We start from the raw sequence: 25100 nt of genomic DNA on the forward strand, positions 1-25100 counted from the left end.
TCATTTACTCTTTCCATAAAAGCAAAAATCCTTTCATCTTCTTCCATTTTCAGATGTTCATACCTGACTCGGAAGCTTTCAAGTTTTGCAATTTTGAGTATGGAATCTCCATCATTCAGTGTTTTCAAATGATCCCAAATATCTTTAGCAGTAGACCTATCTGATAATCCCATGATTTGTTGATCTGATAATGCGCTCAAAAGTGCTTCTCTTGCTTTGCAATCATTCTCCTCATCTTTAGCTAAGGTAGTTGGACTGGGTTGACCAGCTACAACAGCAATATAACCATTCTTTGTAATTTCCCAGATGTCTTTACCAATGCAATTCAGATGTATCTCCATCCTGATCTTCCATATCCCATAGTTGGTTCCATCAAGTTTAGGACTGTCCTTCTTGAAATAATTAGTAGACATTGGATCTCCTCAAGTTGTTAAACTTCTGCAAAAAGAGGACTAAGCTTTGATACCAATTGTTAGGTCCCGAAGACAACTGAGAGGGGGGTGAATCAGTTGTCTAATAAATTCAAACCAAAAACAACTTTACCAACTTAATGCTTATTACTAGTAAACCAGTTAAGTATGCTGGTAGATAGTGTTAACAGTTAATTGTTATAACGATAAAGATTAATGCATGAAACATAAACATAAAGTCATCCACAACACATAACGCCAATATTTGTACATGGAAACCTTGTAAGGGGAAAAACCACAGTGGGAAAACTTGCCCACAATCAGATGATACTACTGCATATAGTAAGTGTACATAAATGGGGTCTGCACATACAGAAAGGCCAATAGCCTAGAGCTCACTGCTCAATCACAAAATGGGAGTCACACTGACTACAGTTGGATGGTTAAGTCCAATAAGAATGTACTGCACAAAATAACATCTTCATATGTTGGATTCAGTACCGGTGTAATGTTGATATGCTTTCACAAAAACCTAGCTTCACCTTCAAATGATGTCTTCGTGTATAGCTTTTCTTAATCTTGCGTTTACCTTCACACAATTCTTTTTTGCATTCCACATTCAATCTTACAAATAAGATCTTAAATTTATACCATAACCTAAGACAAATTATAGTAGGTTGGCTCTACAAGATATTAAAATAAAAACATTTTAAAAACAATATAATAGCCAATGAAATAACCGATTAAACATGTCGACTTAATGCATTTACAACAATAATTAATCATCTCCATAGCGTGCCATGCTGATCTGGAAAAGATAAACCTGTCGGTGTAACCCTAGGTAACCCTGGACCTATTTGCCGGTAAAAGCAAATATGCAAATATGAATATACCAATGATTAATTCTTCAAAACAAAGTGTCCACATGATATCTTCAACATTACCAGGTGTCTTTCATATCATTCCAAGTGTCGGTGATCATTATATCCTGCCGGTGAACCATATACCAGTAACTGTGCAATAGTTACTTGCTTGTCGATAAATGCTGCTGGATCTCCAAAGTGCTAGTGTTTTAGTAGGTGTTGACATCAATGACAAAACCATACCAAAATAACAACAATCTCCCCCTTTGGCATTGATGGAAACACAAGATGGAAAAACCATCAAAGTGCCAAAACAGAAATGCCAAATACCAACAACCAACAATCTCTCCTAAACAACAATCTCTCCCCCTGGGAGCAACATGTGTTATCCAAAGTTTTTCAATACCAATCTCTCCTTAAAAGGATAATGATTTTTTCCATAGATATCTCTCCCCCTTTGACATCAAATGCCAAAGTTATAATACCAAGTTCATATACAAAATACTAATCAATTCAATATACCAACTACTCCCCCTGAGAAGTAGCTTCCTCATCAAAGACCGGAGTAAAAGATTTCTCTGTAAATTCTGTCGGTTGATGACAATCATCAACCCTCTAAGTTTCTACCGGTGGTGGTATGACTCCAAGCTGATCTCTAAGATATTCAAAAGTCTCCTTAGGCAAAGGTTTTGTGAAAATATCTGCAAGCTGTTCTTTAGTATTCACATAAACCAGTTTTATCTCCTTTTCTTCAACTTTTTCCCTTAGAAAATTTAGTTTGATAGAAACATGTTTTGTTTTAGAATGTAGTACAGGATTCTTAGATATATCAATCGCTGCAGTGTTATCACAATATATAGTAATAGGTTCCTTGCATTTTACCTTTCTGTCTTTCAACATTTGCTTAAGCCATAGTACTTGTGTATAGTTAGTTGCTGCTGCAACATATTCTAATTTTGTTGTTGATAAAGATGTACAACTTTGTTTCTTACTCAACCAAGAAACTAATCTCTTTCCAAGAAAGAATGCTCCACCAGTGGTTCTTTTTCTATCATCCCCATCTCCTACCCAATTTGCATCTGTATATGCACATAAATCAAAATTTTCATCTCTAGGATACCATAATCCAAGATTTGTAGTGCCTTGTAAGTACTAGAAAATCCTTTTTACTGCTGATTCATGATTTTCTCTAGGATTACTTTGAAATCTAGAAAAAATACATACTGCATTCATAATATCAAGTATGGTTTGTGTCAAATACAGTAAACCTGCTATCATAGATTTGTATCTAGTTGGATTAACAGGTGTAGATTCATCCCTTTGAGATAATTTGTCATTTGTAGTCATAGGTGTGCTTACCAGTTTAGAGTTCTCCATCCCAAATTTCTTTAGTAAGTCTTTCAAGTACTTGGATTGACTCAAAAATATACCTTTGTCAGTTTGTGAAATCTACAATCCTAAAAAGAAATTTATTTCACCAATCATAGACATTTCAAATTCTTGCTGCATTTTAATAGAAAATTCCTCACATAATCCATCTTCTCCTCCAAAGATTATATCATCAACGAATACTTCTATAATGAAGATATCATCATTAGTTATTTTGTAATATAAATTGATGTCTGCATTTCCTTTAGTAAAACCAATCTTTAAAAGATACTTATCCAATCTTGCATACCAGGCTCTTGGGGCTTGTTTCAGTCCATACAGAGCTTTTCTTAACCTGCAAACCATATCATTGTCATCTGTCAAAGAAAATCCATCAGGTTGTTCAATGTATACTTCCTCTTCAAGATCTCCATTAAAAAATGCACATTTAATATCCATTTGATAAACTTTGTAGTTCTTGTGTGCTGCAAAAGCCAAGAATAATCTGACTGCCTCAATTCTAGCTACCGGTGCAAAGGTTTCATTGTAATCAACTCCTTCTTTCTAAGAATATCCCTTACACACTAGTCTTGCTTTATTTCTGACAACCTTACCATCTTCATTAAGTTTGTTTCTAAATACCCATCTGGTTCCAATTACATTTTTATCTTTAGGCCGGGGAACTAATGTCCAAGTGTTATTTTTCTCAATTTGTTCTAATTCTTCTTCCATAGCTTTAATCCAAAATTTATCTTCACATGCCTCATTAACAGATGATGGTTCAATTTGAGAAATAAGACATACCTCTTCATTTTCCAATCTTCCTCTTGTCATAACTCCTTTAATTTTTTTTCCAATTATCTGATCTTCAGAATGATTCAATCTTACATATCAGGGTGTCTTAGTTTGTTGTTGTTCTTCAATTACCGTGGAATCCTTTAATGGTACCGGGGTAACTGGATCTTCATTCTGTACCAGTGGATTTAGAGTAGGTTCATTTGTAACAATTTTTGGTACCGGTTCATAGTCTATATACCTCGAAGTTCCTCTGAATTGTTCATCAATTTTTACATTTGTACTCTCAACAATTTTCTGCAATCTTGTTAAAACATCTATATGCCTTGCTCTTAGATGAATAACCAAGAAATATTCCTTCATCACTTCTAGGATCAAATTTGCCAATATACTTATGTCTTCTAATATAACATTTACTCCCAAAAAAACTGAAATACTTAAGAGGAGGAGTATTACCAAACCATAGTTCATGAGGGGTCTTACCGGTTTCACCTTTGATGTGAACTTTGTTGAATGTATAAACTGTTGTGCTGACTGCTTCTCTCCAATACACATGTGGTAAATTTGCTTCAGATAACAAACTTCTTGCTGCATCCAACATAGTTCTATTTTTCCTTTCAACAACTCCATTCTGCTGTGGTGTCTGAGGTGCTAATAGCTGTCTTCTGATTCCATTCACTTCACAGAATGTATTAAAGTCCTTAGATGTGAATTCTCCTCCTTGATCTAATCTTAAACATTTGATTTTCTTACCGGTTTCATTTTCAACCATTGCTTTGAATAGTTTGAACTTTCCAAGTGCTTCTGATTTTTCTCTAAGAAAAGTAACCTAACACATTCTAGAATAATCATCAATAATTAGCATGAAATATCTATCACCTTGTAAGCTTTTAGTTCTAGTTGGACCACATAAATCAGTGTGAATCAAATCAAGAGCATTATTGGATTTTTCTGGAATACTTTTGAAACTAGCTCTAACTTGTTTTCCAAATTGACATTCCTTACAGATTGTATTATGAGGTTTGACTATTTTAGGTAGATCTCTAACTGCCTTAGAAGTATTGATCTTTACCATGCAATCAAAGTTTACATGATAGAGTCTCTTATGCCATAACCAACTTTCATCTATATGTGCAATCAAGCATGTTTTTTCACTGTTATTCAAATGAAAGATATTACCTCTAGTCTGATTACCAGTTGCATTATCTAAACCAGTTCTATTCATGATTTTGCATTTTCCATTCTTAAATTGTAACTGAAATCCTTTCTCAACCAATTGACCAACACTTAAAAGATTATGCTTTAATCCTTCAACATAGTAAACATTGTCAGTGCTATGCTTACCATCAAGAGATATTGTACCCTTACCTTTGATTGAGCAGGCTTTGTCATCTCCAAATCTCACTAAACCTCCATTGTATTCTTGAAAGTTCAAGAATTTACCTTTGTCTCCTGTCCTATGATGTGAGCATCTCGAGTCAATGATCCATTCATCCTTTACTTCAACTTTAGCTGCTAGGGCTTGTTCTACCAGTTGAATAGTAGGTGCCGGTTGATCTTCTATTATAGCAACAAAAACCCATCCATTGTCTGTTGGATGCTCATCAGAGTCATTATTCACACCTTCATTAGCAATGTAACAAGATTTGTCTTCGTTCTTCTTAAATCTGTATCTCTGATATTGAGGATTAGGCTTGTATGTTCTTCTAGCTTCTTCTCTTAGTCTAGCATGTCTATCAGGGCATCTTGAAGCCATGTGACCAATCTTATTGCAGTTAAAACATTTAAAGGGTTCTTTACCTTCATACTTACTTCCAATTGGACCTTTAGGCATTTTCCTTGCAAATAGTGCTTCAAGTTCTTCAAGTTCTTTGGCATAAAAGGCTTTCCAATCTGATTTATCAAATGATTTAGCAGATGATGTTGATGCTTTAAAGGCCAAATCTATCTTTATAGTAGCAATAGGACCAAACTCCTCAATTTCAAAAGCTGAAAGTTTTCCAATCAATGTATCCCTAGTTATTGATATATTAGGAATTGTTCTCAACTAATTTATAACAATAACCTTCATTTTATATGCTGGTGGCAATCCTCTTAAAACTTTTGAAATAATTTCATCCTCACTTAAGGTTCCTTCACAACATTTAATACCCAAAACAATTTCATTTACTCTTTCCATAAAAGAAGAAATCCTTTCATCTTTTTCCATTTTCAGATGTTCATACCTGACTCGGAAGCTTTCCAGTTTTGTAATTTTGACTGTGGAATTTCCTTCATTCAATGTTTCCAAATGATCCCAAATAGCTCTATCTAATAATCCTATGATTTGTTGATCTGATAATGCGCTCAAAAGTGCTTCTCTTGCTTTGCAATCATTCTCCTCATCTTTAGCTAAGGTAGTTGGACTGGGTTGACCAACTACAGCAACAATATAACCATTCTTTGTAACTTTCCAGATGTCTTTACCAATGCAATTTAGATGTATCTCCATCTTGATCTTCCATATCCCATAGTTGGTTCCATGAAGTTTAGGACTGTCCTTCCTGAAATAATTAGTAGACATTGGATCTCCTCAAGTTGTTAAACTTCTGGAAAAAGAGGACTAATCTCTGATACCAATTGTTAGGTCCCGGAGACAACTGAGAGGGGGGGGTGAATCAGTTGTCTAATAAATTCAAACCAAAAACAACTTTACCAACTTAATGCTTATTACCAGTAAACTAGTTGAGTATGCTGGTAGATAGTGTTAACAGTTAATTGCTATAACAGTAAAGATTAATGCATGAAACATAAACATAAAGTCATCCACAACACATAACACCAATATTTTTATGCGGAAACCCTGTAAGGGGAAAAACCACGATGGGAAACCTTACCCACACTCAGATGATACTACTGCTGATAGTATGTGTACATAAATGGGGTCTGCACATACAGAAAGGCCAACAACCTAGAGCTCACTGCTCAATCACAAAATGGGAGTCACACTGACTACAGTTGGATGGTTAAGTCCAATAAGAATGTACTGCACAAAATAGCATCTTCATATGCTGGATTCAATACCGGTGTAATGCTGATATGCTTTCACAAAAACCTAGCTTCACCTTCAAATGATGTCTTTGTGTATAGGTCTGCTTAATCTCACATATACCTTCACACAATTCCTTTTTGCATTCCACATTCGATCTTACAAATAAGATCTTACATTTATACCATAACCTAAGACCAAGTTTAGTAGGTCGGCTCTACAAGATATTACAATAAAAACATTTTACAAACAATATAATATCCAATGAAATAACTGATTAAACATGTCAGCTTAATGCATTTACACCAATAATTAATCATCTCCATAGCGTACCATGCTGATCTGGAAAAGATAAACCTGCCGGTGTAACCCTAGGTAACCCTGGACCTATTTGTCGGTAAAAGAAAATATGTAAATATGAATATACCAATGATTAATTCTTCAAAACAAAGTATCCACATGATGTCTTCGACATTACCAGGTGTCTTCCATATCATTCCAAGTGTTGGTGATCATTATATCCTGTCGGTGAACCATATACCAGTAACTGTGCAATAGTTACTTGCTTGTTGGTAAATGCTGCTGGATTTCCAAAGTGCTAGTGTTTTAGTAGGTGTTGACATCAATGAAAAAACCATACCAATATACCAACAGTATGCACTTGAGAAGTGACCAACATAGAAACCAACACCCACCTTTTAATTGAAAATAAATTATCTCTTTCCGTATTACTTATTTTATATTTACTTGCTAGCCGATTTCGGCATATCACAACTTTTGATTATCTTCAATCCAAATAAACCACCTTATCATTGTAATACCAAGTTACCCAATTACCACATAACATAAAGGTGTCCAATAATTATCAATGTCTTAAGACTCCCATAAATTCCAAGTTCTCCCTTAGCTAACCACATAATTTGGATCCTTATCATCGTTCTCATTAAACATTTTACACTGCCTACTAATTCTCATTAAAACTTTGGTATTATAATATTGCTTATGCTATCCTTCCATAAGCCTTATCCAATTGCACGTTGTCCCATCCATACTTAATGTTTTTCATACCTCCACACTTGAGTGCTATAATTTTTACAAACCTACTTTGGTTGTGCCAAGTAGTTAAATTGTGTTCCATATTGTCTTGTATGTAGCTACTAGTCATGATTGGGTTGCGCTTTTCTCCTTAGGTTCTAAACGGATATAAGTTAATCACTCCTTGATTATTAGATCATGATTCTTCTACACTCTTTGTACTTTAATAGGGATTTTGCATGGTTCCCAAATCATCTCTACTCTTTTTTCCATTTCCTTAGTCCTTTCAAGACTATCTTCCCATAAAGGAACTAGTTGTGGCTTTACTTTGCTTGTTTCCCCAATTATATAACTACAAAAGAACTTAGAGTTTATTGTAATTATGTGTTTAAACCAAAGAGGTTTTTGTCTCCTTTCTCCTTATTTAATTCATCTATAGCATTACTAGAGTTCACTTATCAAGGAGATTGGCATTCACCATTTCAATCCTTATCTTCAAGGTTATCCAACACTAGTTTCTTGCATTGATACAAGAGTTTTCTAATAAATGTTCTTAATAAGAAACCTAGAATGGTCACACGCTTAAGGTACCTATTCAATAGGATAGGTTAATGCTTCTTTTTGAGATTTGCAAGAGTACCTCTTAACTCTTCTTCATTGGTGCCTCAAATGGCGGTCCTGGTTCTCGAACCACCATGATTTTGTATAGCTTAAGAAGTTAACTTGAGTTGTCTCTATCTCAATTATCTTGTTTATTGCGCCTTCATCTCATGTCTAACTAGCTTCCTTGACTTGCCTCATCAATAAAATACCCCGACAGATGGTATTGTCTTAGTTACCATTAGAGGTATTCTATTGAAGAATTAACTCCTCATACTTGATTTGATTGGGGCAATTGTTGCATTTAGGTTCCAATTGAATGGCAACCTTATATGTACTAATGACCTAAATATCGTTATTAAACATCAAAAAATATTTTCATATATATATAATTTGAAATTTTTGTAGCCTTTGGGGTCTTATTATGCCATAACCATTATGACTAATAAATTTTGAATTTCAGGTCTTTGGTGACCCTTGGAACCTCTTGAATTGATATATGTTGATCTGGTATAAAAATAATTTTCACTTATGTTTCACTTTGTTATTTCGCATTTTCCACCTAGGTGTTATACTCTGAAGTCGTAGTTCGGTTCAAACTAAGTTATGAATATAGCCCATGTTCACCAGTGTATGAACCTAGGGCCTTGAAAACTCCCAAAACAATAACATAAAAACTCAATAACACAAACACATAGGGAAGAACTCAACATCTTCCTAAACATACTAAGAAATCAACAATGGAAGAACAACTAAAACAAACAATATTTTCAAATACAAAGCAACATACATGAGGTAGTAAACCAACCAACCTTAACTCTGCCAAAAGGATGAAAAGAAGTTGTAGGGGAGCTACCCAATCCACTAACTTTTCCTTCACAAGACTTAGCCAAAAACTTCCCAATCCAAGACCAATTTCTCAAGAAAATCTATGTCTCCAAAAATGGAGAGTGGGTGATCAAACTTTTCCCTCCCAAACCATTCCCTAAGAAGACACTCCTCACTCTTTCCAATCCTCTTGGGAAGGGTGAGGGATTTTCATAGGTTGGTCTTCCCAACACCTTACAAGCTCTCTAGCCAAGGCACCTCAAAAAGGTAAAAGGAATGGGGAAGAGCAATGTTACTCATGAGGAGGGTTGTTTATCCTAGGTAGGATCCTCAAAAGTTGAAATTCGTTCAACTTGGAAAACTCAACTTTTGGGGTGACTAAACAGTCCCTACGGAGTGGACATATGGCTAAATTTGGCCTTCATCCATAGGTACATCATATGGCCCACTAAAAATGCCCCTAACTTGACCCTAGGAGTTAGTTTAACCCTCTAGAAACTCACCCAAAGTTAACCTACGGGTCAACTCCAAGTTGACCTTTCTAATGGCTCCCTATCCAAGACTTTCTTGGGACCATACTAGGATAATTGAAAAATGCATTGGTAAAAAAAATTCCTTCCAAGGGACATGTCATTGCCAACTCACTTTACAACACATGTGCCAAGTGACACCACAAAAATTACACATCACTAAAATGCACATGGCAATGTCCCTTTTTTGGAATTAATAAATTAAACAATTTTCAAATTAAGCACACATCCAAGCATAAGCATTTACAAATTAAAACACATTTACAAACGAGGCCTTGTCTCTCCAAATAGACAACCCTTGGCTTCACAAACGCACATAGGTTTAGGCTTGATTCTCCAAATAGTTTCCATGGTCACATGGATTAGTTTTCCTACACATCTCATTTTGCACATTAGTAACCCCAAATAATCACATTTAATATCAACATATGAAAAGAATACAATTTAGACCCTTTACATACAATTTCAATCATAATGATCAATTTATCATTTATCCAATAAAATCCACATAAATCAATTTACTCAAAAGGCATCCTCATAATCCTCATGAAACTCAATCATTAATATGACATGCATCCATGTTTTCTAATATCATAATGAAGTACTGCAAATTCTGAGATAGCTGACATACGTCATATCAAGATTATGAAATCAGTGGATCATATAGGATCTAAATCCATAACACATCAAAATGTGTACCGCAAGGTAAAATGATTCCTTAACCCGGTTCAATTATTTTCCCCACTAATCTATCTATCTAACCTAGCTCATCCTATTGAATTATAACATTTAATAATACAGTCGACCATGGTCAACTAAGTTAATTAGAGCTTGATCGGGGAGGGGCTCTACACAGATGTAGAGACTCCCATCTGATGAATATGTGCATACGAGAGTGTTGATTGGTTGAGTGTTCCACCGGAAGAGAACCAAAGTGAAAGGTTGATGATAAACCAGATAAGGGTTTAACCAACAGGGTTAGTAAGTTAGTAGATGAACCTAGTAATGGAATTGGTCGGTGATCCTACCCATACCGACACAATTGATCCTACAAAGGTAGATGCCGACACAGTTGCCATGTAGAAATGAAGTGGCATGCATGCACAGGTCGGTGTGTTGAGTCGGTGAAGTGTCAAGCGACGAGGTAGATGGTGATAGATCGATATTTATGTTGACTGAGATATTCATAGGATGCACTTTAGAGGTTTGCAGCTCGAGGTTAGGAGGACAACAAAGATCCAGCCCAGGCTGATTGAGGAGATCAAGGCATGTGAAGGAAACCACAAAACCAATCTTGGTGATCAACCAAGAAATCAATCGATGGGTCAAAAGAAGATTGCCAAAAATAGAAGGCGTGATTAAGAAGGCACGACAATGGAAGGTTTGATTGATGAGTCATAGTTCATCAATCTAGGCGATTAGATTGGATGAGATCTGATTGGATTTGGTTTTCCTCAAGGTTGATGAAGAAACCCTAACCGCCTGAAATTTGAATTGGCTTTTGGTGGGAAAACCAAGTTATAAATATGCAAGCCAAAATCGATGAAGTTGGCCCCTAGATGAGTGAGTATTGCTACCGCCTGAAATTTGAATTGGCTTTTGGTGGGAAAACATGTGAGAAGAAATCCGTCAAGGGCTAAAGAAGAAGAAGAAGAAGAAGAAGAAGAAGAAGCAAGCCAAAATCGATGAAGTTGGCCCCTGGATGAGTGAGTATTGCTACCGCCTAAAATTTGAATTGGCTTTTGGTGGGAAAACATGGAAGAAGAAGAAGAAGAAGAAGAAGAAGAAGAAGAAGAAGAAGAAGAAGAAGAAGAAGAAGAAGAGGAGAATGAAAAGAGGCTAAACCGGCAAGAGTGCAGTAGAGAGTAAGGTTGTAGCAGTGTGAGGATTAGTAGAGAACCGACAGTGAACTGGATAGAAGATCCAATAGAGAGATTTGCAAAAGAGTTACAAAATTCATTTGTAACAAGGCAATTAACTTATAAATGATTATGTTTTTGTAATCATTGAGTTGGAGCTCGGTGCAGGGGTTGTAGCTCCTTGGGTTGGTGCTCCTTGGGTTGGTTCTCTTTGGGTTGGTGCTCCTTGGGTTGGTACCTTAAATCAGGGGTTGGTGCTCCTTGGGTTAGTGCCCTAAACATTGTAATCAGAGATTCATTATGAGGTTGGATTGGAATAGTCGACTCCAGTAGCATTTATCACCAAGGTTTTTCCCATCTTGGGTTTTCATCATATATTCTAGTGTTATGTGATGTCCCCTTTATGTGTGAGTGCACCACTGAGAGACTCACATAGGATAGTTAAAGGAAAATTTTTGAGAACCACTGATTCCCCCCCCCTCTCAGTGGTGCATTGTGTTTAACAAGAGACCAAGGTTTAGGATAAAAAATGTAAATGAGCTAATTCTACTTAACTCATTCACATTATTGCCACTTAAAATGTTCTCATGTCTTGTTTGGGTTTATAGTGTCAAAAAACCATACGATTTTTTTATTATTAAAAACCCATATAGGGTTTTTAACACTATAGACATTGCAAACCCAGTTGGACACTCAGAAATTTTAGGGGCAAAAAGTGAACAGGTTAAGAAAAAGTAATTTGTATGCACAATGTTGAGTTAAAGTGGATTCACAATGGTTAAAGCCCAAATGTTTTTTTTTAAGGCCCCACTACAACTATTTTTATCTACCCGTGACATTCTTAGACAGTATAAGAGTTTCTTTTATTTTATATGACGTCAAATGATTGAAATATATAACTAATTTGATTTGTTAACTTTCTTTTGTTTGTTTAATACTTTTGATTATCAAATTCAATGATTTTTCATAGTTTTCATTCATTTTCTTAATCTGTATAATTTTTACCAACACATATGATGTTATTTAGGATAGCTAATATGAATGATAGTAAGGAACAAGCAAGGAACAACTGAAACACAAGAGGTAGCAAAGGAAAGACAAAGGGAGTGTATGAGAAGACTACATGAAGTGAGAAGAATAGGAGGAGAAGGTACGCCATATACACCAACTCAATTACATGTACCGAATGAAACTAATGCAAACCAAGAGCAAGTACCAATTAATAATCAAGAAAATGTACTTAATGCAAAACAAAAACAAGCCCCAATATTAGCACCTCCTAGAGTTATTCATAGAAAACCAAAGTATCTAATTAACATTGATGAAAATATTTTGAAGCCAATGCACGATAAAATTCTCGAATGCACTTTTAGAAGAATAGCTAATAGAATATAGAAAAACTATTTTGAGAGGTTAAATCAAATTGGAAGATGCAAATTAATTGTTGAAATGATAAAAAAAATCAGAATTTTAGAGACAATGAAAATTATTGTCTTAAGATCATCTAAAAATAATAGTGAAAAAACTACAGTAAGAAATCTATTTTATGCATATAAACCAATTGGTTCGACATCATGCTCTAAAGATGTCAATGTTACCTGATGTATTCTTACATAAACCATATGAGAAATAAAACTAAAAAATATTGTTTAATAAGAAAAACAAGTAAGTCATTAAAGATAAGTAGAACAACACTACACCATGACTTAGGGAGGTGTGAGAAAATTGAGGATCCTAACAATAATTCTCTTTGAGCATTCTCAAGTAGACTTCCATAAAAAGACAAGGTTTTTTTTGATGCATTAAGAGTATTAGTTGAAAAAAAATGGGATGAAAACATAAGAGTTTCACCCGATCAAAGAGATGTTGTTAGATGGCGAATTGGATCTAGAAATCACAAGACACATTTGAAACACTTTTTGGATATGACTCAAACACAATTTTATGAGAAAGTCGTTAAAATCTATCCCCAAAGAATAAATTAGTGAAAGGTTTTTTGAAGTGGAAAAACCATTTTATGTTAAGATAAATCATGTATGCACCACATGTTATAGAATGCATATTAAATTTTTTATGCATTATGATATTTATCATTATATATGTTGTACTTTACACACTAACAATGTTTTGCAAGAATGTGGTATACAAGTACCTCCAAAGTCATCAATAGATTTTATTTCAAGTGTTTTATGTGAAAGATATGATGGTTGCACTTTTTATAAGATGATGTATTTGAAAGGGTCATGTGCTACATGTGGTGGTTTGAAACACTTGCAAAGATGTGTACATTTAGAGAGCACACATGAAATTGGGAAGAAACTATTGTCTTTTGGAAAATACAATTCTATCACTTATGGGATTAAAGATGAAAAAGTGTTGAATAAATGCGAGTTAGTGAGTAAAAACAAACTTGTAGCTAAGTTTATGAGTATTTTTCAACAGAAACTAGTTTATGACTATGTAATGAATACACATAGAGCTCTGCAATTGGATGAGCAATTCAAATTATGTAAGGATACATTTCCTCTCTGCACCATTGTCTCTATTGTAGATTTTACTGAGAATTGTAAACAACTTCAAAATTAAGTGCAATCTCACTATTACCATTCTAAACAAGTAATTTTTTTCGTACACTTAGCATTTATGCATGCACATGATAGAAAGGAGGATAGAAAGATACTAAGAGAGTTTTATTTCTACATAAGTGATGATCATAGTAATTTTTCAGAGTTTGCACAAGTATGCTTTCAACTTTACTGTTAGAATTTAAGAGAGAAGAATATCACATACAACTGACATATCATATGGTCAGATAATTGCACATCATAGTTCAAGAATGCAAGAATTTTCTATTGGTTAAGTAGGATGCATGTGACAAGTGGTGTACAACATTTTAGGAATTTCATCGAGGCTAGACATGGAAAGGGAGAACACAATGGTGCATGAGCATGTGTAAAAAGGGCCCTTGCAAGAGAAGAACTGACATACAAAGCTAGTGTTGAGTTGATAGATGCAACAACAATTGTGGAATGTTATAACTTGACGATAGGAGTAGGTAATGAAGGTAAGTCTATTGTTTCTTGATTTTTTGGTTTATATGTGAATCTCATGTTGCAAACTATGTATATTGTTGTACCATTATAGGATTGAGTGACTTGCACTCATTTAGAAGTTCAAATGCAAGCTCGCCAATTATTTATATGAGAGACATTGTATGGTTTTGCTCGTCATGTATGGATTTTTTGTGGGAAGAGTGTGAATCAAAAGAGTGGGTTGATGAATGGTCTTGTAGACCTTTAGTTCCCATTAACATGTATCAACTTCCCAAAATGCTACGGTTGAACTAGATCAAAGTTTCCATAGACTTTGACCATGTATCCGACCTAGTGCAACCAAGTTTGTGATTTATTACTTAGTTGAAATCAAAATTATAACTCATTTTATTACATTTTACATTGTTTTTGGTATTAATTTATCATTCAATAAAATGTTGGTCATGTGTATGCGGTTATTATTGATGAAGACAATGAAGAAGGAATATATTACTTTTTGTATCGTTGTATTGAGGCAAAAAAAATTTGACAACCACAATCATTGATGGAGAGGGTATTGAGTACCCAATAGGGTATGATGTTGTCATCGGAAAATGGCTTAGAAGGTACTCTATCAAGAAATTAGATGATTGGTTGTTTGAGGACTTCGACACACATAGACATATTCTTCATTTAATTTAACCTTGTTGTTGCAACAAATATTCAATTGATTAAATATTATGGTAGACCACTTAATAAGAATTAATGGAAAGTTTGTGAATCTGACCATGAGGTAATACTTGACACAATAAGGGTTAGAGTTGATCCACGAGGTTCAATATATGAATTTCGGTCAATTATGGTGAAGATTGATTCTATGGAAGGGTAGAACGATTTTGGAAATTTTGTATATATTCTTAGCTGATTGACATATCATCTGTTCATTGTGCTAATTATTGTAAAATCTTTTTTTTTTAAAATATAAATGGCTATGAGTTGTTTTGTTCCTATTAGGGGGCCAAATTTTGTATATAAACAATCATGAGCTTATTTGTACCTATTTAGAGGCCAAATTTTGTATATAAACAAACATGAGATGATTTGTACCTATTTTGAGGCCAAATTTTATATATAAATGATCATGAGCTATTTTTTACCTATTTAGAGGCCAACTTTTGTATATAAACCACCAATTGATTAATCTATGATTCTACTTGAACTTTCATATGACTATGCAATTCTTTTGTGAATGTGTAATTCCCATGTTATTCTTTTGTCAATGTGTAAATTATAATGATGAAGATGAAAAATATGCATATGACCTACTTATGTAAGCAAATTATGACGATGACAAAGATGTATAGACTAACAAATCTTATGCATATGACCTACTTATGTATGTAATTATGATGATGAATATGAAAAGATGCATATAATAACAAATTTTGTGTATGACCTAATTATGATGTATGTTCATAGATGCTAGTTTGTTAGGGTTGACCTGTTTTGATGAATGTTCTCACTTGGATGAGTTTGCGTTGACAATTCATGGCCACGATGAACATAACAAAACCTACCTTATCTTGCAACTTTTCATAGCTATGGTATGGCACTAAAGATTCAAGCAACTTGGGAAGCAAAATTGGACCATGCCTAGCATAAACATATCTACCTAAACATGTTTGCATTGACAGTTCTTGGCCATAAATGAACATAACAAAATTTACCCTATCTTGCAACTTTTTATTGCATGCAACTAGCAATATTTGCATGAACAGGAAAATTATAGCCCTAATAAAATGGCTTCAATTCTTCAAAATCTAAGATAGGTTATTGTAGAGGGTCCTCACGTGACCCTGTGGGTTCAAATAGATCATTTGTATATGCCCCGAATTTTGAGAAATGGCCTATCAAAGTTTGATATTATTTTGGACTTAGGGCACTCAAGAGATGGTGCTGCTACAATATGGCTCTAAATGTTCAAGTGAATTGGAAAGAAAAAAAGGACCATGCCTAGCATAAACCTACCTACTCGGACATGTTCACGTTGACAGTTCGTGACCATGATGAATATAATGAAATTTACCCTATCTCGCAACTTTTCATTGTGTGCAACTGATGATATTTGCATCAATTGAAAAATAGTCACCCTAAGAAAATGGATTTATGTCTTCAAAATGCGAGATACGTTATTGAAGAGGGGCCTCAAATGACCCTGTGGGTTCAAATGGATTGTTTGTGTGTGCCTTGGATATTAATAAATAATTTGTCAAATTTTGATAATTTTTTGAACTTAGGGCACTTAAGAGATGGCATCGCTATGGTATGTCCCTGCATATCCGATCAACTTGGGAAGCAAAATAGGACCACTCCTAGCGTAAACCTACCTACCCAAACATGTCTGCACTGAGGGATCATGACCAAGACAAACAAAACAAAATTTACACCATCTTGCAACTTTTCATTGTGTGCAACTAATGATATTTGCATCAACTAAAAAATTATTTCCCTAATAAAATGGCTTCGAGCCTTCAAAATTAGAGATAAATTATTGTGGAGAGGCCTCACATGACACTGTGGGTTTAAATATATCATTTATATGTGCCCTGAATTATGAGAAATAACCTATCAAAGTTTGACAATTTTTTGAACTTAGGGCACTCAAGAGATGGTATTGTTACAGTATGGCCTTGAACATTTGAGAAACTTGGGAAGAAAAACAAGGCTATTCCTAGCATTAACCTACCTACCTAGACGTGTTCGCATTGATGGTTTTTTCTCATGACGAATAGAACAAAATCTACCTTATCTTGCAACATTTGCAACTTTTGGATCTTCTACAACTTTTTGACAAACCTACTAAACCTAAGAACTTCGTAGTGAATCTAGGAAATCCTTAGTGAATAGATGTCATTCATAATGAACCTAATTCATTCATAATGAATCTAAGTCAGTGCTAGTTAATCTAGATTATAAATGAATCAAATTATAAATAAGGATGAATGGAATGACAAAGGCTAACAAGTCTATATTCAGCCATCATGTAATCATAGATGTGCTCTCTCTCTCTTAGGTATCTTATTGCTTCTAAAAAAATTGTTAGATTTGTGTGAATGTTGTCATTGATGTCGAAGTAGGTGATCTGGTTGGACTGGATGTGGTGTGTTGTTTTTATGGAAACAGAATTCATTCTGGTATTGCAGTTTGTGCAATAGTGGAAGACATACATACATACATACATACATACATACATACATACATACATACATATATATATATATATATATATATATATATATATATATATATATATATATATATATATATATATATATATATATCTGATATTTGTGTGTGTATGTGTGTGATATGAAGCAATAAGGCATGTATTATCAACTGGAGTCCTTTCCAAAAGATCCTCCTCTCTGAAATCTTGTGTTTTTCTTATCATGGTTTGTATCAGTATCAATTGTGTCTGTTGTATTTCCAAATGATTATATTGCATCATGTTTTATATTTTAAATTCTATGGCATTTGTAATTTGGAGATAGGAGTTGTTGTGCTTATGGGTCTATATCTTTGGGTCCGACAAAACCTTGTTTTGTCCCAGTAATTGAGGCATATGTTGTTGGAAATTTGGAGGAACTGATTATGTGTTGCATTGATCTTTGTCATTGATGTCAACACTAGCTTGTTTGGTTGTCTACCAGGTTCCGGTAGAGTGGTTGGATTATGATGTTGATCTGGAGATCATCTCTGGTATTCTTTGGTATGTTCAGTTTGGTGGAATTGGTTTGGTTCGGTCGTTCATATGCATGTCACATTTAGTTGGTTCAGGATTTGGTGATCTGGAAGCTATCATATGTTCTAGTAAGCCTTTTGGTTACTGGTGGTGTTGTATTTGTCTTATGGCGACCTATTTTAGGTCCGGTGCTATTCTCCTAGGTTATGGACCGGTTTATGTAACGTGTTGGTGGATTCTCCCAATGCGTTAGCGGTTGGATTTATTGGTTAATGTTGTTTCGGTCTTAGGACGACTTGGATTATCATTGGTATACGGGTTTATGTAATGGATTTATTGTATTATATTTTAGGTGGTCAACCTAATTGTTTAGGTCCTAAGTTTGTATAAATATGATGTAAGATCTCTTTGAAGATCGTGGATGTGATCATGGGTTATGGGATTATCTATGTACGAATAAAGTTGTAATCATATGCAGAGGTTTTGGTCAATCATAGGTGATTGAATTGGATTTGAGTAAGAGGTTTAAGACCTCCGGTATTGAGCTTAACTAGAACTATGCTCAGGCATAGGAGATGCTATTCTTGTAGTTCATTCTTATTTCTAGATTGTAGTCTAGATATCTTTTATAGTTGGTGAGGCTCCTTTGTGATGAACACTGCGCTCTAGGCTATTGGCCTTCCTGCATCTGCAGGCCCCTTATTGTAATCACATACTTACTGAAGAAGTATCATCTTACTGTGGGTAGGTTTTCCCACCGTGGTTTTTCCCTTTACCGAGTTTTCCACATACAAATCTTGGTGTTATGTGTTGTGGATGCTTGGTATTTGGTTTATGATTTATGTTTTCTCTTAATTGATATATCTGCTATTTCGGTAAAAGGTTTTGTGTGATTAAAGTTTCATAATTTGTTGACAACTGATTCACCTCCCCCTCTTAGTTGTCCACCGGTTATCCTAAGAATTTGTATCAGAGCTTGGTCCTCTCTGTAGAAGCTTAACCACTTGAGGAAGATCCTATGACGAGTAATCATTCAACTTCAATTGCTTACCAGAAGGACATCCCTAGGCTTGAAGGAAAAAATTACAAAGTATGGAAGCTTCAGATGGAGACTCATTTGAGATGTCTTAGCAAGGAGATTTGGTAGATCACTGAGAAAGGATATACTCCTTATGAGTCAGCATCTGGAAATCCTCCTCTGACAGACTTGGATAAGACTATTGAAAATGACTGTAGAGCTAGAGAATCCCTTTTGAGCACCCTTTCAGATCGGCAAGTAATGGGATTAATGGACAAATCAAGTGCAAAAGCTATATCGAATAAGTTGGAGACTCTGAATGAAGGTGAGACTACTATTAAAATTGTTAAACTTTATGGTTACCAGATGAGGTATGAGAACTTGAGAATGGAGGAAGATGAAAGCATTGCTGCTTTTATGGAAAGAGTCAATGAAATTGTCTTGGGAATTCAATGTTGTGGTGGATCTCTGAGCTAAGATGAGATTGTTCCTAAAGTATTGAGAGATTTTCCACCAACTTACAAGATGAAGGCTACTGCAATTAATGAGCTGAGAACAATGTCTAACACTTATGTCAATAGTGATATTTTGGTTGGGAAGCTATCTATTTTTGAGCTTGAAGAATTCAGTCCTCAAGGAGTTGCAAAGACTTAATCTGCTTTCAATGCATCTACATCATCAACTGGCAAGAAGGATCGAAAAGCATTATATGCGAAGGAACTGGAGGATATGAAGAAAGAAGATGAAGACCTTGAGAAACCTGAATCCCTATTTGCTAAAAGGGTACCTAAAGGTCTGACAAAAAGTAAGTATGAAGGAAAATCACCTTTCAAATATTTTGCATGTAATAAGATAGGTCATTTTGCATCTAGATGTCCTAAGAGGAATTCAAGTTTTGAAGAAAAAGCTAAAAGATATTTTAAGCTTAACCATGAATATCAGAACAAGCATAAGTACAAGAGGAACAAAGATAAATCATGCTACTATGCTAATGAGGAAGGTGTAACTGATGAACCGATAAAAGATTCAGCTAGTGGATCTGACAATGGAAAGGAATGGGTATTCTTAGCTTTCAAGGAAGATGCTCTGGAACTTGTCATTCAGAATGAAGAGAAGGCCCTTGCTGCTAAAGTTGAAGACAAGGATGAATGGGTGATAGACAGTGGATGTTCACATCATATGACTGGAGCTAAAAGGATATTTCTATCTTTGTAAGAATTTGATGGTGGTCTGGTCAGATTTGGAGATGACAAAGCATGCATGATCAGAGGAAAAGGAACTATATCATTGGATGGTAAGCATAACACTGATAATGTATATTATATAGAAGGTTTAAGGCATAATATTTTGAGTGTAGGACAGTTGGTGGGTAAGGGATTTCAATTACAGTTCAAGGATGGAAAATGCAAAATCATCAACAGATCTGGATTGGAGATTGCAACCGGTACTCAGACTAGAGGTAACATTTTTTATTTGAACTCCGGTGAGAAGACATGTTTGATTAAATATATTGATGAGAGTTGGATATAGAATAAGAGTTTGTGTCATGTGAATTTTGATTGCATTGTAAAGATCAGTTCAACTAAGGCAATTAGAGTTATACCTATTAAGATTGTGAAGCCTCATAATCCGGTATGTAAGGAATGTCAAATGGGGAAGCAAGTCAGAACTTCTTTTAAGAGTATACAAGACAAATCTAATGATATTCTTGATATTATTCATACTGATTTGTGTGGTCTTGCTAGAATAAGAAGCTTTCAGGGTGATATATATATATATCATGCTAATCATTGATGACTATTCTACAATGATGTGGGTTACTTTTCTAAGAGAGAAATATGAAGCCTTTGAAAAGTTCAAGATCTTTAAAACTATGGTTGAGACAGAGACAGGGTTAAAAATCAAATGCTTAAGATTCGATCAGGGTGGTGAAATCACATCTGGTGAATTTAACAATTATTGTGAGAAACATGGCATAAGGAGATAGTTGTCTGCACCCCAAACACCTTAGCAGAATTGTGTTGTGGAAAGAAAGAATAGAACAATCCTAGATGCAGCTAGATCTATGATGATGGAAGTTAATTTGCCTCATATCTATTGGAGAGAAGTTGTGAGCACGACCGTATACACATTCAACAGAGTTCATATCAAAGGAGACACCAGTAAGACACCTTATGAGTTATGGTTTGGTCATACACCTATAGTTAAGTACTTCAAAATCTTTGGTAGTAAATGTTATATCAAAAGAGATGATTCCATTGGAAAGTTTGATCCTAGATATGATGAAGGGATATTTCTTGGTAATTCAAATGAAAGAAAAACATATAGATGTTATAACAACAGATTGTAGAGAATTGTGGAGAGTGCTAATGTCAAGGTGGATGAGCAGTACAGAGGTCAAATCAGAACTTATGAAAGAGAATCGGAAGTGGAAATGATCATAACTGAACCAGTAACACCTATACTAGAATAGAATGTTGAACCAGTTACCCCGACAGTATCAGAAAATTCAACAGTAACTGAAGATCAGAGCAAAGAAATGAAAAGTCAGATGACTCCTAGGTATGTAAGGTTGAATCATTCAGAAGATTAGATCATTGGAGATAAGAGCAAAGGAGTGATGATAAGGAGAAGGTTGGAAGCTAAAGAGGTATGCTTAATTTCTCAAATTGAACCGGCATCAATAGATGAAGCATGTAAGGATGAATGTTGGATGAAAGATATGGAAGAGGATTTGGATCAGATAGAAAAGAACAACACATGGACTTTAGTTCCCCGGCCTAAAAATAAGAATGTTATTGGAACTAAATGGGTTTGCAAAGGATATTCTCAGAAGGAAGGAATTGATTATGATGAAACTTTTGCTCCGGTAGCTAGGATTGAAGCTGTGAGATTATTTCTTGCTTATGCTACCCATAAGAAATACAAGGTTTATCAAATGGATGTTAAGTGTGCATTTCTAAATGGATAGCTTGAAGAGAAAGTCTACATTAAGCAACCTGATGGATTTTCTCTTTCAAATGACAATAACATGGTTTGTAGATTGAGGAAATCTTTATATGGATTGAAGCAAGCACCTAGAGATTGGCATGCTAGATTGGACAAATATCTTTTGAAGTTTGGTTTCACTAAAGGTAATGCTGACAATAACTTGTATTATAAGATCATTAATGATGACATATTGATTGTTGAGGTCTTTATTGATGATATCATTTTTGTAGGTGAGAAAAAGTTATGAATGGAATTCTCTGATAATATGAAGAATGAATTTGAGATGTCTATGATTGGAGAAATGAGATTTTTCTTCGGTTTGCAGATTGCTTAGACTGATAAAGGTATTTTCATCTATCAAACTAAGTATGCTCTAGAGAGTTGTTGAAGAAATTTGGTATGGAAAATTCTAAACCAGTTGGTAATCCTATGGTTACAAGTGAGAAATTGACAAAGAAAGATGTATCAGCTTTGGTAAATCCTACAAGGTATAAATCTATGATTGGAGGTTTGTTATATTTGACTCGGACGAGACGAGATATAATGAATGTAGTTTGTATTGTATCAAGATATTAGAGTGATCCTAGAGAGAATCATGATAGTGCAACGAAAAGGATTTTTCAGATATTTACAAGGAACAACTGAATATGGTTTATGGTATCCTAAATATTGTCATGCCCAAAATTTAGGGCAAAAACGGAACAATTTAAAAAAAAAAAAAAACATACTAAATGATTAACAAGTTCACTCACACGACAAGCGTTATTGAAACTTCCATAATTATACTCGAGCTAATTCTAAAAGGAACCAAGCATCGAAATTTTGTTTAATTTTATTTGCAGAAAGCTATCTGGATTAATTTTATCTCTACGAGATACCTAGTCATTAGGTTTATTAAATCCATCACGTTAAAGAAAATAGGAGAGGAAATTTAATTCAATTCCCAATAAGACACATAGTCTAAACATCCAATTTAAAATTTAAATACTCTAATTAAATTACCCGGGACAAAATTAAGTATTTATTACATTAAATATATTTAAAATTATAAAGGCTAGGCTTACTTCTTATAATTTATATATTTCACTTCCCTTTTTACTTCCTATGAGTAATCCTATGGAGGTATTTAAATGTTTAAAACTCTATAAAAAAAAAACATTTAAATATTTAAAACTTTATTAAAAAGTTACTCCAATATATAACCAGAATATATATATTTATATATATATATATATATATTTAAATATATAAATATATATATATATATATATAATTTTACATTATTTTTAATCCATTTAGAAATATCTCCCCAAGATAATAGTTAATCTGCTTCCCAACCCTAATTAGGGTTTTATATTTTTTTTTACACATATTAATAACTCTGAAAACTATCATAATATTTTATTTCATTTACCCTAGCCCTACCCGGGCTAGGGTTTAATCCATTTTTTGTTTATCACTGAGTATTTTTTTTTCAGGGTCGAAACCCCAAGGCAGCGGCCATTTTTGTTGCAGGTTCGAAGAAGGCGATGGGGAGGGCCGAGGCGCCACTGTGTGGGTGCACAGTGGGCGCCGCGGCACCACTGTGTGTCCACACAGTGGGCACCGCTAGCGGCTCACACCACTGTGTGGCCACACAGTGGCGGCCGCGGCCGACCACTGTGTGTCCACACAGTGGGAGCCGAGCGGCCCACACTGTGTGTTCACACAGTGGGCGCCGCGTGGCCCTCACTGTGCATACACACAGTGGGGTCCGCGTGGAACCCAAATTTCCCCTTTTTTTTAATTTATTTTTTAAAAAATATATATTTTATATAAATAAATATATATATATATATATAGATATTTATATAAATTTATAATCATAAAGTTATAAGGGTGAAAATATACCAATATGTATATATATATATTTTTTTTTAAATAAGATTTACATGCAAAAATTTATACTAAAATAACAAAGGAAAAGCATTATGTTAATTCAAATATATATATATATATATATATAGAATTAGGCCCTTTTTTTTTGTTTACTTGGTTTTAATTGCTGATAAAAGAATGAAGCAAAATCTATTGATAAGCTTTTTAATCAACACTAATTAGAAATACAATTTAGGAAATACAATATACTTCTCTAGAATAAATAGATTCAGTGATTTTTCCTCTAATAAAATAATTACTTAAAACTTCTTTTTTTAAATACTTAGGATCTTTCAGCAAAAATAAACTCCTATTTTTCATCAAGTAGAATATAGATAAAATTTAATTGGAAACTATTTTTTTTTCATAATACAAAAGAAGCTTTTGCATGCAACTCAAAGTGGCTTTTCTTTTTCTAAAAAAAAATCAGAAGTAGAAATAAAACAAGCTTTTACAACTCTAAGATATTCTGCATATTTACAGGATGTTTCTTTGCTTAGCTACAACAATAAAACTCAAGTCTATTTTCAAGAATTACAACTTGCTTCTCTTTCCTATGAATGAGGCATACTTCTATAACAAATTTAAACAAATATTTGCAACTGGATTTAAGTATCTTCAACAATAATCTTCTGTGTCTTTTCATGGTTCCTATTCTCTTTCTCCTGACTTTCCTGCATAATAGAAAACACAAATATCTTCAACAATAATCTTCTGTGTCTTTTCATGGTTCCTATTCTCTTTCTCCTGACTTTCCTGCATAATAGAAAACACAAATATGACCACGGAGTGCTCACCTCCCAGCCTAGGCTAACTAGTAGCCACCCCCGAGCTCAGAGAACCAATTCCTAGATGGGTAACAAACAGGCAAACACATAGAAGGCAAATACATACAGATTTTCAAACACACTCCCAACTTGGCTTCACAGCACCACACTTTGGTGATGATCTTTTCAAAGGGTGGTAGTGGACCAATACCCTGAGGAGAACTGCAAGTATGAAATAAACAAGAAGCCACCTCATGGCACAATAATTATATCAAGAATCTCAACCCCTTATTCCTTATGCCCCCCAAAGGCATTCT

Source organism: Cryptomeria japonica, chromosome 9 (assembly GCF_030272615.1).
Source record: "Cryptomeria japonica chromosome 9, Sugi_1.0, whole genome shotgun sequence".
In the NCBI taxonomy this organism is placed as follows: domain Eukaryota; kingdom Viridiplantae; phylum Streptophyta; class Pinopsida; order Cupressales; family Cupressaceae; genus Cryptomeria; species Cryptomeria japonica.